The sequence below is a fragment of the Canis lupus genome, chromosome 13, assembly GCF_048164855.1.
Source record: "Canis lupus baileyi chromosome 13, mCanLup2.hap1, whole genome shotgun sequence".
NCBI lineage: Eukaryota > Metazoa > Chordata > Mammalia > Carnivora > Canidae > Canis > Canis lupus.
Genome location: NC_132850.1, coordinates 11,864,400 through 11,882,339, shown reverse-complemented (window position 1 = coordinate 11,882,339; position 17,940 = coordinate 11,864,400). Strand labels below are relative to the sequence as shown.

General features: G+C 35.4%; 1 protein-coding gene across 4 annotated transcripts in view; it reads right to left on the bottom strand.

The window, feature by feature from the left end:
• FAF1 (Fas associated factor 1) overlaps positions 1-17,940 on the bottom strand; it is a 460,794-nt gene that overhangs the window by 52,033 nt on the left and 390,821 nt on the right. The window lies entirely within an intron of this gene.

Sequence of the window (17,940 nt, the reverse complement as noted above, 5' to 3'; positions counted from 1 at the left end):
GGTTATTGAACTAAGTCTTCCCCGCAACACTCACACTCATGAAGTATGGAAGACTTAGCAGTTATCGAAGTTGATGATCTTTTAAAACATGTTTAGCTTCTGAGGTGATTATGTCATCCATCTACATTTAAACTATTACTGCATATGAAATTATTCATTCAACTACCAGAATTTCTCATTTGTTAAATTCTGAAGTATAGACATATACTTAAATTTAATAAATAGTGGTATCTGTTGACATTAGAATATAGGTTCCCTTGGGCCTATATTCAGCTGAGTAAATCACATAAATTCATCAATATTTGACTGTTCTGGATCTCTAAAAAAGGAAATTTCATATGGTTTTACTTAACACTTTCTAATTTTTTGACTTTCTAATTCAGTATATATTTAGGTGCTCTCATTGATTCCTATTCAAGACTAGCTTTCTCTCTGAAGCCTCAATCTCCTTTTAGTTTCAGAGACTCAACTAATTCCAAAATCTTTAATATAAATAGCTACATTTCATTAATTCTCAGTCTTTCAAATAAAAAATAAGGAAGAATTATAAGTTGCTGGCATAAAGCTAATTGCTATACTCTCTCTGGTGAAAGGACAGGCTAGGTGAATTCTATGGTGGAACACAGACAGTATCAGGAACAATATTTAACCTAACTGAGAGACCACTCAGGCTGCTAAGCATTCAAGGATAATTTACATGTCTTATAATATTACACATGAATCAAAATGGGTTTTAAAAACTTCTATCTGGAGACTTCTACTAAGCCATTAGTATTTATATCTTAGAGAAACAGAAACATTTACCTTTAAATATATTTTCACTAATTCCAGCTAGGTATTTCCCACTTTGGTATATACATTAGGTTTTACTATGACCAGATACCATCAACCTGATAAGATGTATTTTGTGCATTTCTATTTACATTAGCATTTGCCTAATTCATTACTCTGAATTCTTTCTCACACTCAATATCCAAGTTTGCACACAGTGGCCACTTAATAGTTCATTTGGCCATGACTGATCTGTACTTGATATATAATGTCTATTTTTTTAAGTCGCTGAGGAGAGGTAATGGGGGGATTAGCAGATCTGTGTTTAAGTCTAACCCCTGCCAGTGGCAAGCTGTGTGTTCTTGGATAAATAATGTCTCCCTTTTCAGTCACTTATTAAATTAAAGGATTGAGTTTCTAGGATTTTATGCCCCTGTGGACAAGTCTATCTTTCCAAATTCAGAAATCCCTAATACAATCAGTATAACCTACGGGAGTAATCTTATCTTTCTATAAATGGAGAAATACTTAGGATGTCTAATTTTATTTTATATTATTTTCTTGACCCCATTCCTCCAGATTAGTTTGGTTTCTCTTGTAACATTCTGTACTTTCCCTTTACAACATTTATCACAATTGCAATTAATTAATTATCATATAATTATTAACTTAATATGACATCCCCTCCATGACACTGTGAGCATCATAAAGACAGGACCTTGTCTATATTACACACCTCTATATTCCAAATGTTTCACACATTGCCTAGTTTTGGGGAGGTGTTTAATAAGCATTTGTTGAATAAGTAGTCTTTCCAGGCATAAAATATTTGTTGTCTGCAGTAAAAATTAAGGAGGAAGAAGACAGCTCATCCACAAAGCAGCCCCATCTGAGTCAATGAAATCGACTGGCTGGGCAGAAATGACATGTTATGACACTATGTACACACAACAAAGGGACCTTCTAAAAGCTACCACAGCTGGAAGCCCTTTGAACACAAATATAGTTGATAATAAAAGCACTCTAAGTAAATAGGTCTGTTTTAAAACAGACTGTTGCAGATATGAAAGGCCATTAAGTACAGGGATCTCTGCCACAAAATGTGGCACCTGTTGTGAGAGGACTTCCTGAACCAGCTAACTTGCTTCCTCCCCTTTTATATTAGCATCACACTAGCACTAAGGATACCGAGGCATAGTTTACTATGGGAAGACACAGATAATCCTGTTTGGATCACCATCATTATTTTTTGTTGTCTACTAACTTAGCATGAAGAATTCAGTATTCAAGTTTTGCATTATTTTCCTTTTGTTCCTTACATAATGTCACTTTCTACCTGGAATAGTTTCTGCTCCATCATCTCTATCATTAAAAATCCTATTAGCTTTTCATACACTTTTAGAAATATAAGAGACCAACATGTACAAAAGAGTTACTATATAGATGGAGAAACTGAAATCATATGAGGATAAAGGATTTATCCTTTATGATACAAGACTACCCAGAGCTTAGACTTGAAGCCAGGTCTCCTGATAGCTTCTTCTCCCTTTCCTGCTACAATGCAATACTCTTGCCCTTGTTCACAGCCCTCCCTGACTATCACAGACAGAAGGGCTGGCTCAGAAATGTGGCTCAGGATGCATTTTCCTAAACTTATGGTCAGAGCTGGAAAGTTATCTATGGGCTAACTCTTGGCAGTACAGTATAAGTGTAATTGGAGCCTGGGAATAGGATGCAAAGGGAGAGGGGGAGAAAGCTTATTTTAAGAAATGATGGCCAAAAGTGTTCTGAATTTGATAAAAACTAAAAAGCCACAGATCTAAGAATCGAAATGAACATTGGGTGAAAAACAAAACAAAACAACATGAAGAAAGGTACACCCAAGCACATCATAACTACATTGCATAAAATTAATACCAAAAAGAAAAATCTTAAAATAAACCAGAGAAAAGACATCATATGTCTAGGGGAATAAATTAAGAATGAAAGCAGACTTCTCAGAAACAGTACAAGTGGAGCAACATTTTTAAAGCACCAAAAGAAACCAATGTGTCGACTAAGAATTCTATACTCAGTAAAAATATCCTTCAATTGAAGATCAAATAAAGACTTTTTCAGATACACAAAGGGCAAAGAATTAATCACCAACATGTGTACTATATTAAAAGGTAAAGGAAGTCCTTCACGTAGAAGGAAAATAATACCAACCAGATGGAAATCTGGATCTACACAAAGAAGTGGAAATAGGAGCTTTGCAGGTAAATTAAGAGACTTTTTTTTTCTTTTTTACTATTTAAATCTCTTTAAGAAACAATTGAGTGTATACCAATGCATTTTTTTTTAAAGAAACAGAAGACCCCATTCTAAAATTCATACAGAAACTCAAAGGACCCCAAATAGCCAAAACAATCTTGAAAAAGAACAAAATCGGAGGGCTCACATTTTTTGATTTCCAAACTTACTATAAAGTTATAGTAATCAAAATATCGTAGTACTTTATCCATTTTTACATACAGTGGAATATTACCCAGACACACAAAAGAATAAGATCTTCCCATCTGCAACAACATGGATGAACCAGATGGTATACTGCTAAATGAAGTAAGTTAGACAGAGAAAAGACAAATACCACATGACTTCCCTCATATGTGGAATCTAAAAAAACAAAACAAACTAATAAGAGACCAAAAAACCCAGACTTGAGTACAGAAAACAAACTGTTTGCTAATGGGGAGGGGTAGGTAGAGGAGATGGGTGAAATAGATAAAGGGGATTAAGAATAGACTTACTGTGATGAACACTGAGTAATATATAGAATTACTGAATCATTATATTTGTATACCTGAAACTGATATAACAATGTACGTTAATTATACTTCAAATAACAATAGTAATAATAATAAAAACCATTATAGTACTGGCAGAAGGATAGATATTTAGACCAATGGAATACAAGAGAGAGCCCAGAAATAAACTCTCACATACAAGACAAACTTATTTTTGACAAGGTTGTCAAGACCAAAGGAGAAAGGACAGTCTTTTCAATTGAATGGTGCTGGGAACACTACAAAAGAATGAAGTTGGGCCTTCACTTTCCACCATTTAAAAAACTCAACTCAAAATGGACCAAAGACCTAAATTTAAGAGTTGAAACTATAAAACTTTTATAAGAAAATATAGGTGAAAATCTTCATGACCTTGGATTAGGCAACGATTTCTTCAGTATGACAATGAAAGCATAGGCAATACAAAGAAATAGGTAAGTTAGGCATCATCAAAATTAAAAACTTTTGTGCATCAAAAGACACTACCAAAAGAGTGAAAAGGCTATTCACAGAATGGAAGAAAATATTTGCAAATCATTTATCTGATAAGAGTTTAATATCTATAGGGTAACTGGGTGATGGGCATTAAGGTGGGCACACTTAAAGTGTAAGATGGACACTGGGTATTATGCTATATGTTGGCAAATTGAATTTAAATAAAAACAACAAAAGAGTTTAATATCTGGAATTCCTACAAGTTAACAATAAAAATGAACAATCCAATTTAAAAAATGGGCAAAGGACTTGAAAAGACATTTCTCGAAAGAAGATTTATATAAATGCCAGTAAGTACATATTCATAGCAGCACTGTTCACACTAGCCACAAGTGAAACAACCCAAGTGTCTATCAACAGATGAATGGATACACAAAATGTGGTATAAATATACAATGGAGTATTATTCAGCCATAAAAGGAAGGAAGTTCTGACACATACTACCACATGGATAAACCTTAAAGATATCATCCTAAGTAAAAGAAGTCAGACAGAAAAGGACAACTATTGTATGTCTCCACTTACATGAGGTACTTAGAGTAGGTAGATTCATAGAAATAAAGTAAATCAGAAATTACCAGGGACTGAAGGGAGCAGAATGGATAGTTATTGTTTATTATACTGTCTAGATCTCTAATTCAATGGTGAATAGAAGTGATATGAGCAGACATTTCTGCCTTTTTTTCCAATTTTAGCAAAAAAACATTCAGTCTTTCACTAGTAAGAAAAATGTTAGCTTGTAGGTTTTTTTTTAATAGGTGTTCTTTATCAGGTTTTACTCTATTCCTATTTTATCAAAAGTTTCCATTAGGAATGGATTAGCTTTTGCCTGATGCTTTTTCTACATCCACTGAGATTATCATATGTGAATCACATTAATTGATTTTCAAATATAAGGCCAGAAAAGGAAATAAAAGAGATCTAGAATGGAAAGGAAGACGTACAACTCTTTATCACAAATAAAATGATTAGAGATATGGAAAATTATACAGATTTTACCCAAAAACTATTAGAACTAATAAGTGATTTTGGTAAGGTTGTGGGATAAAAAATTAATATACAACAAGCAACTGCATTTCCATACACTAGCAAAAAACAATCACAACTTATAATTTTAAAGTTATCACTTTAATAGCATAAAATATGTGACTTACTTAGCGAGAAATTTGACAAAAAGATATACACTTCAAATTATAAAATATTGCTGAGAGAAATTAAACCTAAATATGCGGAGAAATAAATAATTTTCATAGATTAGAAAAGTCGATATTGTTATAGGTCAATTTTCTTCAAATGATGTACAGATTTAATGCAATTCTAATAAAAATACTGGCATCTTTTTTTTGGTAGAAATTGACACACTGATAAAATTCATATGGCAATGCACAGGACCTAGAATAAGCCAAAACAATTATGAAAAGAAGAGAGTTAGAGGACTTTCACTACTTGATTTCACAACTTATTATAAAGCTAAAGTAATTGTGTGTGGTATTCATATTAAGATAGACAAAAATAACCACTGGAACAGAACAGAGTCCAGAAAGAGACCTATGCATATACGATCAACGGATTCTTGACAAAGATGTAAAGGCAATTCAATGTAAAGAATACTCTTTGCAATAAATAGTGGTATAACTACTGGATATCCATGTCCCCCTCCACTCCCACGCCCCCTCCCCAAGAGAACTTCAATCCATACTTTATACTCTATATAAAATTTAACTCAAATAGATCACAGACCTTAGTATAAAAATCTAATGCTAGGAGAGCCTGGGTGGCTCAGTTGGTTAAGCATCTGTCTTCAGCTCAGGTCATGATCCTGGGATCCTGGGATCCTGGGATCAAGCCCCACATGGGGCTCCCTGCTTTGTGGAGAGCCTGCTTACAGGAAAAAACAGTGACCTTGACTTCGGGAGATATTTCTTACATATGACTCAAAAGAACGAGAGATTAAGAAAAAAATCTAAATTGGACTTCATCAAAATGAAAAACTTCTGCTTTCCTAAAGAGAGTTGAAAATGATAATGAAACAGCTTTAGTAGAATAGGTATGGTTTCTTCTTTAAACGTTTGATAAAATTCCCCAGGGAAGCCATCTGGCCCTGGACTCTTGTGTCTTGGGAGGTTTTTGATGACTGCTTCAATTTCCTCCCTGGTTATTGGCCTGTTCAGGTTTTCTATTTCTTCCTGTTCCAGTTTTGGTAGTTTGTGGCTTTCCAGGAATGCGTCCATTTCTTCTAGATTGCCTAATTTATTGGCATATAGCTGTTCATAATATGTTTTTATTTTTTTTTAATTTTTTAAAATTTTTATTTATTTATGATAGTCACCCACAGAGAGAGAGAGAGAGAGAGAGAAAGAGAGAGACATAGGCAGAGGGAGAAGCAGGCTCCATGCACTAGGATCGATGTGGGACTCGATCCCGGGTCTCCAGGATCGCACCCTGGGCCAAAGGCAGGCGCCAAACCGCTGCGCCACCCAGGGATCCCTATAATATGTTTTTAAAATCGTTTGTATTTCCTTGGTGTTGGTAGTGATCTCTCCTTTCTCATTCATGATTGTATTAATTTGAGTCTTCTCTCTCTTCTTTTTAATAAGGCTGGCTAATGGTTTATCTATCTTATTCTTTCAAAGAACCAACTCCTGGTTTTGTTGATCTGTTCCACGAATTCTTCTCGATTTCGTTGAGTTCTGCTCGAATCTTTATTAACTCTCTTCTTCTGCTGGGTGTAGGATCTATTTGCTGTTTTTCTCTAGCTCCTTTAGGTGTAAGGTTAGCTTTTGTATATGAGTTCTTTCCCGTTTTTGGATGGATGCTTGTATTGCGATGTATTTCCCCCTCAGGACTGCTTTTGCTGCATCCCAAAGATTTTGAACAGTTCTATCTTCATTCTCATTAGTTTCCATGAATCTTTTTAATTCTTCCTTAATTTCCTGGCTGACCCTTTCATCTTTTAGCAAGATGGTCCTTAACCTCCACGTGTTTGAAGTCCTTCCAAACTTCTTGTTGTGATTTAGTTCCAATTTCAAGGCATTATGGTCTGAGAATATGCAGGGGACGATCCCAATCTTTTGATATCGGTTCAGACCTGATTTGTGACCCAGTATGTGGTCTATGCTGGAGAAAGTTCCATGTGCACTTGAGAAGAATGTGTATTCAGTTGAGTTTGGATGTAAAGTTCTGTAGATATCTGTGAAATCCATCTGGTCTGGTGTATCATTTAAAGCTCTCGTTTCTTTGGAGATGTTGTGTTTAGAAGACCTATCGAGTGTAGAAAGCGCTAGATAACGAAAATTAAGCCACAAACTGGGAGAAAAATCCTTGCAAGTTACTTATCAAATAAAGAACTGGTATCTAGAACATATAAAGAACTCAAAATACAAAAATAACAAAGAATCCAATTTACAAAGTAAGCAAAAATTTGCAGACACCACCATAAAGACATATGGACAGCAAGGAAGCACATGAAAAGCTCAATCTCATTAATCACTAGGAAAATACAAATTAAAACTACAATGAAGCACTACTATATACATATTAGAATGTCATAAATTTAAAAAGATTAACCATACCTAGGGTTAACAAGGATGTAGAGTACTGGAACTCTCATACACTCATCATGCGAGTATAAAATGGTGTAACCACTTTGGAAAACACTTCTGTTCCTTAAAAAATTAAGCATATATTACTGTATAATCTAGTCATTCTAGACCTAGGTGGTTACCCAAAACAAATGAGAGCATACATAAAAATTTGATTACAACTGTTCATAATAGCTTTATTTGTAATAGTTCCAAACTAGGAAATAATCCAAATGTCTGTCAACAGGTGAATGGATTTTAAAAAAATGTGAAAAAATATGTATACTGCTGAAAGCAGAAGTAAGTGCTTTCATTGAGCCATGCTTGTACAGAGCAGACAATTACTGGAACCTCTGTCATAATGTAATGATTTCTCTTCATAGGATTTCAGAGAGTGAGAGGCAGTTACCTGGTAAACACAAATAGCCATCATATTATTCAGTGGCTACTGGAGGAAAGACTTGTCCTATATATTAGTAGTCCATTTTAGGATCCAGGATAGCTAACAATAAATGAAGCATTTGGGTCTGTTGGAATATTGCTATTCAGTATGGGTGAATATTCAAGCATTCTGTGTGTGTGTGAGAGATGAGCTAATCAGAAAGAAAAGTATACTGTATTTGAGCTATTTTGCTGTTTAAAAACTTGTCTTAAGGCATTTATGCAAAATTTAAAAATCAATTGTTAAATTATTTTTAAAGGTAGCATTGTTAATATTGCTGGATGGTGGTTGCACAGCATTGTGAATACAATGAATGCCACTGAATGCCACACATTATAATAATGAACTATATGTTTTATGAATTCTACTTATATTAAAAAATTATTAGAACCAAAAAAAATTTCTGCATATCCATATGGTGGAATATTACTAAGCAATTAAATGGAATGAATTATTGATACATGCAACAACATAGATGAATCTCAAATAATTAGGTGAAATGAAAGAAGCCACACTAAAGAGCATATACTGTATGATACAATTTTTAAATAAAACTTGCAAAGATGAAAACAAATCCATAGTAACAGAAAGATCAGTGGTTGCATGGGACTTGGAAGGTTGGCAGGGAGATACAGGAAGAAGGGATTACAAAGGCATATGAGGAAACTTTCGAGAGTGATAGATATGAATATGTTCACTATTTTGATTGTAGTATGTATTGCATGAGTATATATACATGTCAGAAACTTTCAAGTTGTATACTTTTTATAGTTTCAGTTTATTGTGTATCAATTATACTTCAATATAGTTTTCAAAAATAAATTATTAATAATACTAAAAAATTAATGGATGGATTAAACAGCAGTTTGGACACAGGTAAAGAGAGAATTAATGAATTGGAAGTGAGAAAAATCACCTTAATTGCAACACAGAGAGATACAGAGAAATAAAATATGATAGAGACATTAAGAGTCACAGAGGATATAATCAGTGTCTAATATGCATCTGCTAGGAATTCTAGAAGAGAGTAATATAGAGAAGGGAGCAATACTCAAAGAGATAATGTTTTTGAATTTTCTAGTATAATATTAAGTGGGTAAAGACCATTTCAAACGGTAACCTCTAGTTCTATAGAAACTACTAAACTAAATAAACATATCAATTGGTTGAAGTCACCATGGTCAAAGAATAGAGCTGTGAATGCCACCTCACCTGAAAAACATCAGTTCTGATTCTTGATTCTGCTAATCCAATGATAAGACTTTGAACGACTGGGTTGTAGTAACAGAAGTATCAGTTAAAACCTCACCAAAGTGTGATTCAATGACAAGCAGCACTGAAAACAATTGGAAGCCTGTCAGAAACGCAGAATCTTGGGCCCCATTCCAGAATGATGAAAACAGAACATAAGTTTTAATAAGATCTCCAGGTGGTTCCTATGCACAATTAATTTGAAAAGCACTGTTTAAAAAGACCGTATCTGTTTTCAGGGCATCTCAGAGAAAGCAAAGATCTCTTTGCTTAAAAGTAATATATCTAATAATGCTTAAGTGACCAGTAGTTGGGATATTTTTTTGCTTTCAGGAAAGCCATAAATGGTAGAAGTTCATACGTATGGTACAGAAGAATGCTTAAATACTAGGATTTGCACTTAATCTATTAGAGCCAGGGAGTTTGGGAGAAAAGACCCATGCTCTTGAATAGAGATCCCACAATAGGTTCCCAAGAGGTCATGTAGACTGCTCACATGTCCATTGAGAGCATACACTCTGAGAGAGAGAAAAATGTATCTCCTTTTCCATTAGATGGAAGTCCAGCCCCATTACATGGTAAGTCCAGCTAAATGTTCTGGAGATTTTTTTGGTGTGTGTGTATATGTAACGGAAATGATGTAATGGTCTCTGATAAAATCTACTACACTTGGTTGCCACTTCTTTAGTTAGGATTCCTTCCTGAAAGTAGATAAGACAGGAAGAGAAAGCTTATTTTCAATCATAGGTGAACAAATTATGGTCTTAGAGCTAAAGCTGGCCTGTGGCCTGGTTTTGAAAACAAATGTCTTACTGCGGCACAGTCATGATCATTTGTTTATGTATTATGTATGACTCCTTTTGTGCTACAATAGCACAGTTGAGTAGTTGTGACAGAGAGTATATGGCCCCAAAAGCTAAAAATATTTATTACTTGACCCTTCACAGGAAAAATTTGCTGACCCTTTGAAATCATTACAAATGCTGATTTCAGCTTTTAAACTTTTAGGAAGTAGGGAATAAAACTCTGATGAGATTTAAAGTTCATGGGAATCTAAGGAAAGCTTCAGAAAAAGGAATGAACAGATAGAAAGAGCCATAACCTGGCTCTGACATTAGGGTTAAAGATTTAAAGTCAAAGGTTTTGCAGCTACATTTTTCAAATTTTTCATAGGCTAATTAAGAAGGTCTTGAAAGTGATTTCAAACTATGGATAAAAATAATTTGATTAAACATAAGAATGCAAGAGAATTATATACTTAGATTTCTAGAAAAAGTGGAGTGATACTTTCTAACTCCAGACACATTTGAACAAATCATCTGTCTTGGAGGCTTAGGTATAGAATTTTTTTTTGTTGTGAACCACTTGGCTTAGTTTCAGGAAATGACTGTTGAACATCTACCACAAGTAATACATTGGACCAGGTACTGTGGGAAAGAGAAAGATGTGATACCAGTCCTTATGTTAAAGAATGTTTTTAATTTGATCTGAAAGAAAGGCACAAAGGATTTTTGTTGTTATTTTAATGGACATTCTGTAGTTATCTACTGCTATTATCAAATCTCTATTGTTGAAAGCACAGTATCAGTAAAAAAATTATCTTTCTAGAATCAAAATCATATTACAACACTCTTCTAACTTCTAATGATTTCCCCACATCTTCAGGATAAAGTTTAAATTCTTAGCATAGCTGACCTCACATACTTTATCAGCTTCATTGCCTACATCTCCTTTCCACATATCCTATGCTCTAGCCATATAGAGCCCTGAACAGACCAGGCTTTTGCGTGCCTCCCTGCCTTTATACATCCTTTATCCTTGGCCTAGAATACTCTTCTTTGGGCAAAATCACACTTGTCTTTCAGGCCCACCTTAAGTGTCCAGGTATTCACCTTGTACTCCCTCCACCCCCAGCACTGGGTAGAATGGCTTCACTTTTGTGTTCTATTCACATCATAGTTTTATAGTTATATACTTACATATTTGTCTCTCCCACTACCCTGTGAGCATTTAGAGGTCAAGGATACTGTTTTATTAATCTCTGATTTTTTTTGAGCATACATTAATCCCACCAAGTTGGCACTTGGTAGATAATACTAGTAGTTAACATTTAGTGAATGCTTACTAAATGCCAGGTACTTTTTTTTTTTTTTTTTTTTGCCAGGTACTTTTTAAATTAGTTTGTGTATTATTTGTTTTCATCCTCAAGTATATTCAGGGAAGGAACAAAGAAAGGAGGCAATTACACATGTAACAAGAAAGTAAGGGAACTAAGTTACCTGCTCTAGAAAGTATCATGGATCTCAGAAGTGTCAATAGCCTTTGCAAGCTAAATGCTCTTGTTTTACTTTTCTCTTGCTTCCATTACAGTTATTACCTCTATCTTGGGTTCTGAGACTTAAAAGATGGTTAGAAGCTTTGAAAGTAATGATAATAGGCAGGAATGGGAGGAAGAAAAATAGCTCTACTGAGGAAAATGGTCCTTGTGAAGGGTGCTAGATTATTCCAGGACTATCCTCTGTAACATAATCTGTATGAATGACAAGTTTCTTTTCAGGGCAATCTTCATGCTCATGATTGGGCACAGTGCCTGGCACAGAGCAATTATTCAACAAATACAGACTGACTGAGCTGGGAGAACAATTAACTGACTCCTTCAAGTCACTAAAACAAGCCAGGCAATTCTGTAGATTCGGCGATCTCAAAAAGGGAAAAAGTAAAATAATTCAAATATATAATAATTTAAAGACAGGTTTTCATAACCTGCCTCTAAAGCCAAATTGATATTTTATTTTCTAAGTACCTGGTTGGTATGACAACCAAGGAAGTAGAGAATTTAGTAATTAGATTATTTTTAAGGGGACTAATTCATTAGGCACCAGAAAGTAAGAATGCGCCTCAATTTCTTCTTCAATGTTTGGGAGGTGAAAGCCTTTTCTTTCTTCTTCTTCTTTTTCTTTCTTTTTTTTTTTTTTTAAACTTCATCTTATGATCTAATTGGAATAGACCTGGAGTTCAGATATTTAAGATCTTATTTTTGAAAATTTCTTAGGCCATAGAATATTCTGAGAATCTTGCTTGCAAAATAAGATTTTAATCCGTATCTTCTATTTTTAAAGTTTGAGTTAGACATTTCTCCAAAGAATATATACAAATGGCCAGAAGCCCATGAAAAGATGCTCAATGTGATCAGTCAGTGAAATTCAAATCAAAACCACAATGCGATACCACCTCACATCCACTAGAATGTCTATTATTTAAAAGGGGGGGCAGGTAGGGAGGGAGGAATAATAATCCAAATGTCCACCAACAGATGAATGGATAAACAAAGCATGGTATATCTAGACAATGAAATATTATGCAGCCATTAAAAAAAAAAACCTGAAGTACTGACATATGGCACAGTGTGGAGGAACCGAAGTGAAAGAAACCAGACCAAAAAAAATCTCACACTGTATGATTCTGTTGGTATGAAATATCTACAATAGACAAATCCATAGTGACAGAAAGTAGAATGGTTATTGCCAGTGGCTTCTGGAGGAGGGGGCAAAGGGTTTGTGGGAGCAACTGCTTAATGGGTAGAGGGTAATGAAAATGTTTCAGACCTAGATGGAGGTTGCACAACATTGGGAATGTACAAAATACCACTGAATTGTACACTTTAAAATGGTTAATTTTGGGGTGCCTGGCTGGCTCAGTCAGTAAAGCATGAGACTCTTGATATCAGGGTCTGGAGTTTGAGCCCCATGTTGGGTGTAGAGATCACTTAAATAAAACTTTAAAGAAAGTTAAATAGGGGCAGCTGGGTGGATCAGTCCCTTAAATGTCTGCCTTTGGCTGAGGTCATGATCCTGGGGTCCTGGAATGGAGCCCCACATCAGGATCCCTGCTCAGCAAGGAGCCTGCTTCTTCCTCTGCCCCTCCGCTGCTCATGCTTTCTTTCCCCCCACCTCTCTCTCAAATAAAAATAAAGTCTTTAGAAAACTTTAAAAAGTTGGATAAAATAGCTAATTCTATGTTATGTGAAAGTTGCCTAAAAAAACCCCTCAAGTATCAAAATTACAGAAGGAAGTGACATGACCCAAGAACTAAATAACAACAAAACTCTCTACAGTGGAAAAAGAGAGAGAATATTTTTATTTTTCTGCACCTGCAGTATAAATGATGAAAGCACTGCTTGAAAAGATGCATTAAATTGGCATTCAAAAGGAGTGCTGCCTGACAGCACTGGCTCCATGGTGTACTGCAGCCAAGACACTCATTTTCCAACCAAACAACTTGGATTATAGTCCTCATTCCATCATGATGGCAGAGTACTACAAGGAAAAGGTCATAGGCTTAAAGTACAGAATTGGTTTGAATTCTAGGTTTGCCACTTAAATTTCTGTGTCTGGCTAAGTTCCTTGATTTCTTTCAACACTCATCAATTATATATTTAAAATGGGAGAAATACCTCCTAGCTAGATTATGGAAAGGATGAAATGAAATGATGCATACATATCACCTAGTATAGTATCTGGGACTACAGTGAGCATTTGATGTTATCCTAGTAATCATCACGATCACCATCATAATCACCCTCATAATATCAATCCTGTTCCTTCTAATAACTAGATGTATAACCTTAGTCCAAACAGTTGAATTTCTCTGAGTTTCTTCTAAGAACTGCTTGGGGAGGACCTGGGGCAAATCATCACTCATTAATAGCATCATTTTTTGGGCAGCCCAGGTGGCTCAGCAGTTTAGCACTGCCTTCAGCCCAGGGCATGGTCCTGGAGATCGGGGATCAAGTCCCATGTCAGGCTCCCTGCATGAAGCCTGCTTCTCCCTCTGCTTGTGTCTCTGCCTCTCTCTCCTCTCTGTATATTCTCATGAATAAATAAATAAAATCTTAAAAAAATAGCATCATTTTTCTATGGGTCGACAATGGTAGAGGAGGGAAGGCAGAGAAAGGCTCATAAACAATTATATGAACATAAGCCTCAGGTCTCTGAAGCATTTTTCCATTGTTCCTGGTAACTGCTATACTTCATCCAAGTCACTGCCTATGTACTAGGGCTCTGATAAGTGTCCTAGTGCCAAAAATAAGAACGTGAGTGGTCCTAAGCATAAGTTATGCAACATATGTAATTTAGAAGAAAAGCTTACACTAAACTGTAAAAATACATTTCAGAGGTCTAACAAAATTCTAATTATTCTCATGACTACTTTGATTTTTCTGAAATGTCAGATATCAGAAAGATACCTCTCTCAAGATATATTTTTCCTGTTTATCATATCATATTTAACAATTATCATATTGTTAATGGAATCAGGAATGACTTAGAAGGCCCAATTCACTCCATGAGAAGAACGAATGCCTTAAAAAAAATAAAAATAAAAAATAAATAAAAGAATTTCTAGGTTGTGGCCTAATTTATCACTGTGGTTTCCATTCTGTAAAACACCCTCATTTCCTTGTTACTCAAAGCTACCATTAACTAAGTATTTGCAAAGGAAAATGTAGTATTAATGAATATTCCCCACCTATATTTTTACCTAAGACTTCTAATCCTTTAAAGTCTTATATTCCAAAGTTTAAGAAGTACTTTCATATGTGATACTCACAATAATTAAGTTAGCCAGGAAGGGACTTTTATACTCATTTATAGATGAGGGAACTAAGAAAGCTGAAGTGATTTTTCCCAGGGTCACACAGCTTATTAGAATATCGGCTTCCTGGCACCTCATCTATAGATTTCTGTGCCATTTCACTTCTCTTCAATCTATATGGTTAACGTGTTTCTCTCCTCTAAATTTTCTTCCTTCCAAATATTGTGAATATAGTCCTTCAGTTGGCATAGGAGACAGACATGGGATGATTTTCCGGGGAATAAACTGTTTACCTTTGCTGAATGACTTGAATAATAAGAAAAACAAATACAGGCTTAACTTATTTTATTACCAACAGACTCTCCATAGAGAAGAGCAAGATAGGAAGAAATAGATATGTACCTCCAGAGCCTTGTATTATCCTTTAGAGTTGGTCATCATCTACTCACATGTTTATTTCTCTCTTCATACCTTATGCAAATTAAAGAGACTTTTCCTTGTTATTTCTGTATCCCTAGTCATAAACAGTGCCTGGTACTTTGTACAACCTTTAAAACTCAATGGTGAATGAGCATTTGGCTCTACAGACATCTGTATTGTAAGTTTATATTTGTTAGACTGACTTGCCTGTAAAATAATTAATGAACTGCTAATGTTCAAAAACAGTAAAATAAGGATTATGGCAAACTTGACACTCAACATTCTTTCAGATTACATTCTTGAAAGAATAGGTTTGGTACCTATTATAAAAGACTGAGTCTAAATGTTAGACTCACTGGTTATTTTTTAGACTTTAAGGATCGAAAGTTTTAAACAGAGAAATTTTAAGACAGTCCATTATAGGACTATGAAAACAGAGAGATGAATTCACAAGTAGCAAGTAACTTCCAATTCCTAACTGAGATGGTTTTGCTTTGCTAGAATGTAAGTCTCTGGAATTTCCGGTGGAGATGTTTAGAAAAGATTCTTTTTCATTTGGATAAAAGTGGTATGTGGGAGTGAGCTGAAAAGCTGGATTTAAGACTGGTTTGGTAATTTCTTTAGTGGCAGGATTTCAAAGGATGGACTGCGTCTCAGTGTCTGCTTTACAGGAAGTGGGCTAACTTGTGAGAGTTTATATGTTAAGGCTAAACCAATCCAGAGAGAATCTACATATCTGTTTGGTAATTTATAGAATGAAACCTACACATTTTTCAAGCATGATGCCTTAGTTTAGACTCCTGCCATCTCTTACTTACACCACAGCATTAGCCTCAACAGGTCTCCTAACCTCTAGTTCCTCTCCATAAAATTCATCATTCACGTATTCATTCATCCATTTATACATTTATAAAATACTTATGCACACCTACTATATGTTGGGCTTTGTGTTAGGGACTAGAAACAAGATGAGTAGGACGTAGTTTCCTTCTTTCATTAGATGTAGGAGATAGATATATAAACTTGGAAAGGAAGGCAATATAGATGAAGGCCTATTTTGAGTTAGTCATTTTATAATATGCTGTTTCTTTTACCCCTACAATGGGGTATAATTATTTCCATTCAACATATGGGGAAATTGAGACTCAAAATGGCTACATAATCTGCCAATGTGAGGGACTGAATCTGGTTTTATATTTAGGTCTATCTGCTTCTAAAGGCCATGTTCTTTTCCCTAAACCAATGGTTCTCAAATTTTAAGATATACAAAATCACTTGTTATATAGAGCAAACTTGTGAAAACACAGATTTTCTGGCCCAACTGCAGAGATTTTGATTAAGTTTAGCACAGAAGCTCAAAAATCTATTGTAACAAATATGTGCTCAATGGATCACACTTTGAAAAGTAAGTACTATACCTCAAAAAGAAAACAAAATAACATCAAGATAAGTAAAGATACCAACATAAAGATACCAACAAAGTGATGAGCAAATAGCATAGTCATCAGAATTAGTTTTTTAAATTCCAAATCTAGTCATGTCAACTTCCTGCTTAAAAAAATGATAAATACTCCACTGCCCACAGTTTAAAGTTAAAATTCTATAGCGGAGCATAGAAGTACCTTCAACATGTGGCCCTAATGCACATTTTCAGCTTCTTCTCTCCTCCCTTCCATCTTTTTTTTTCTTTTTAAAGATTATTTATTTATTTATTTATTTATTTATTTATTTGAGTCAGAGACAGAGACAGAGAGAGAGAGAGGCAGAGACACAGGCAGAGGGAAAAGCAGGCTCCATGCAGGGAGCCCGACGTGGGACTCAATCCCGGGACCCCAGGATCATGCCCTGGGCTGAAGGGGGTGCTAAACCGCTGAGTCACCAGGGCTGCCCAAAGAGAGAGAGAGTGCCTGAATGGCAGGGCAAGCACAGAGGAAGAAGGAGAGACAAACTTCTTGCTGAGGAAGGAGCCCACCATGGGGCTCGATCCCAAGACCCTGGGATCATGACCTGAGCCAAAGGCAGATGCTTAACCAACTGAGCCACTCAGGTATCCTTCCTCTCTTCCATCTTGACTTACTAAATTACTCTTCATTTTCCACATCCCAAGCCATTTTACAACCCCAAGTTGTATCATATGTCCACATTTTTAGTCCGAATGATTACTTCCTACTCATTATACCACCCTCGGTTTATGTTATTACAGAAAATATTTCATAAGTATTTATTAGATGCCAGGTAGTACTCTAAACACTTTACATGTATCAATGGATTTAATCCTATCAAGTAACTACTAATTAAGGAAATTGAGGTACAGAGATTTAAGAGATTTTTCTCAATGTTATACAACTGCTTTGTGGGAGAGCTGGGATTTGAATTTAGGCACCATAAACTCTTTTTCTTAAAAAAGATTATTTATTTATTTATTCATAGAGACACAGAGAGAGAGAGAGAGAGAGAGAGGTAGAGACAGAGGCAGAGGGAGAAGCAGGCACCATGCAGAGAGCCTGACGTGGGACTCCATCCAGGGTCTCCAGGATCACACCCTAGGCTGCAGGCGGCACTA